This window comes from Schistocerca serialis, unplaced genomic scaffold (genome assembly GCF_023864345.2).
Source record: "Schistocerca serialis cubense isolate TAMUIC-IGC-003099 unplaced genomic scaffold, iqSchSeri2.2 HiC_scaffold_1195, whole genome shotgun sequence".
Taxonomy (NCBI): Eukaryota; Metazoa; Arthropoda; class Insecta; order Orthoptera; family Acrididae; genus Schistocerca; species Schistocerca serialis.
Window position 1 is genome coordinate 315,001 of NW_026047398.1, and position 2,500 is coordinate 317,500.

The following is a 2,500-nucleotide window of genomic DNA, read 5'->3' on the forward strand; positions in this document are numbered from 1 at the left end:
GCTCTGAATGTCAACGTGAAGAAATTCAAGCAAGCGCGGGTAAACGGCGGGAGTAACTATGACTCTCTTAAGGTGGCCAAGTGGCGGCGGTGTGGCTGCATCCGGACTTGGCTTTTCGAAGTGCGGTCTTGATGTAGTCGTGCTGCTGCTGCGAGGTGCCTTCCTTGGGTTATAGTTACAGGGAGAGTGATGCGCAATACATGGGCCTAGCCCTCTTAGCCTCTCCTCTCCTGCGGTCTTCTCCCCTTCTCGTGGGCCCGCTGATTTTTGCAGAGTGGAAGACCGCACCAGGGGCTTGGGGGGGTTACCAGCCCCCCCTCGCATTATCCCTTTATAGTTGGGGGCAGCCGACAAGAAACAAGAGATGGTGGCCCTTCCGCTGAAGGTGCCACCCCAGCTACCCCAGCACCTATCCGGCCAACCGGCCGTAACGAAAATGCGATAGTTTGTGTAGCTCCCTTTGCTTGCAGTGAGTGCCACCGCACTTTTACCACGAAGAACGGTCTCGGGGTCCATCGCCGCCGCCAACACCCTGCGGCCGCCAACGCTGAGATCGTGACGGAGAGGCATCGCGCGAGGTGGACGGAGGAAGAAGTCCTGTCGCTCGCCAAGGCAGAGGCCGAACTGTTCCTGGAGAGGGACGCCCGGTTCTTCTTTGTAAATCAAGAACTTACCAGGATGTTCCCCGACCGAACGCTTGAGGCAATCAAGTGCCGACGGCGGCAAGCTGCCCACAAGCAGCTTGTCCGCCAATTCATGGAGGCACTTGAGATCGGTCGGGGTGAAGAGCCGGCGTCCCGCCGTGGAGCAGCGAGCTCGCTGCCTGACGCGGGCGAGGCCGCTGCGCCGCCCGTCGACGCAGCCGAGGACTTCGCGGCCGACACCACCGGGCCGCCGCCGGAGGGGCCGACTGACGCCGCCATCTGGGAGCATCTGGCGGGGCTACCTGCTTCCGCCCAGCGTTTCTCTGCCCTGGATCGAGTCATTGGTCTGGGGCGGGGCACGCCGCCCGATGTCATCCTGGGCATGCTCCCGGATGCCCTTGCGTCGGTCGGGTCCAGGGGGGAGAGGTCGATCACCAGGACACAGCGGCCGCGCCAACCATCCAAGCGGCCGCCTGCCGCCCCGCCGCTGCAGAAGCGCAAGCGGCGCCGCTGGGAATACGCGCGGACACAGGACGCCTTCCGTAGGTCGCGTGCGCGTTGCGTGCGCGGCTTGCTGGACGGCACCCTGCTGCAGCCGCCACCCGACATCCCCGGTCTGCTGGACTTCTGGGCGGACCTCTTCACGAAGAAGCCGATCTCCACCGCCGGCTTCATCCGTGACCGCCTTCTCCCGCACTCGGAGCCTGTCGCTCCTGAGTGCCTATGGGGGCCGGTCACACGTGAGGAGGTCGCTGCTGCCTTGCCGCCCAGGGGATCGGCAGCCGGGCCGGACGGCCTGACTCCAGCGGAGCTGCGGCGCCTGCCGCATGAAGTCCTGGTGAAACTCTTGAACCTCTTCCTCCTGGCCCGCGCCCTCCCCGAGCGTCTGCTTCGCGCCCGGACGTCACTTCTCCCCAAAACGGCTGCACCAACATCCCCCGCTGACTTTCGCCCCATTACGGTCTGCTCGGTGTTGGCGCGGACCTTTCACAAGGTTCTCGCGTCACGCCTGATGCGTGCATGTGCTGTGGACGAACGTCAGCGGGGGGATGGGATGTTGGAAAACACCTTCATCTTGGACACTGCTCTCACCGACGCAGTCCGCTCCTGTCGCTCTGTTTTTGTGGCATCGATCGACGTCTCTAAAGCGTTCGATTCGGTGGACCATGCCGCCCTTCGCCCCGTGCTGAGGGCTCATGGCCTGCCGGATTGCTTTATTGAGTACGTCGAAAGGTGTTACGAGGGTAGCACGACGGTGATAGCGGGCGGCGCCGACGTGGGCGTGCCCCTGCAGCCGGCTAGGGGTGTGCGTCAGGGTGACCCCCTCTCCCCCCTCCTTTTCAATTTTGCGGTGGACTATGTTTTGAGTCAACTTCCCTCCCACATCGGAGCTCAGATCCTTGGTCGCAGAGTTAACGCTGCGGCCTTCGCAGATGACGTCCTGCTTTTCGCATCGACCGCGAGGGGATTGCAGTCCCTCATCGACGCAGCCGTCGCAGCCCTCGCCCATCTGGGGCTGCAGATCAACGCCCGGAAGTGTTTCACCCTCGCCTTAGTCGCGTCTGGGCGCGACAAGAAGGTGAAGGTCGACGCCGACGTTACCTTCAAAGCGGGCAACGCCACCGTGCCCGCCCTACGTGTGGGTGAAACCTTCCGGTACCTGGGACTGCAATTCTCCACCGCTGGTCGCTGCGTTTTCAACCCACGACGCCACCTGGTGGAGCAGCTGGACGTCATCTCCCGAGCTCCGCTCAAGCCGCAACAGCGCCTCCACGCCCTCACCACCGTACTTCTGCCTGGCCTGTACCATGGGCTGGCCCTCAGCCGCACCCGAGTGGGTGCGTTGAAAGCGGCAG

At 63.6% G+C, this 2,500-nt stretch overlaps 1 pseudogene; it reads left to right on the forward strand.

Annotated features, from left to right (window-relative positions):
* The window catches only part of LOC126434839 (large subunit ribosomal RNA), a 7,951-nt pseudogene that overhangs the window by 2,812 nt on the left and 2,639 nt on the right, over positions 1 to 2,500 (forward strand).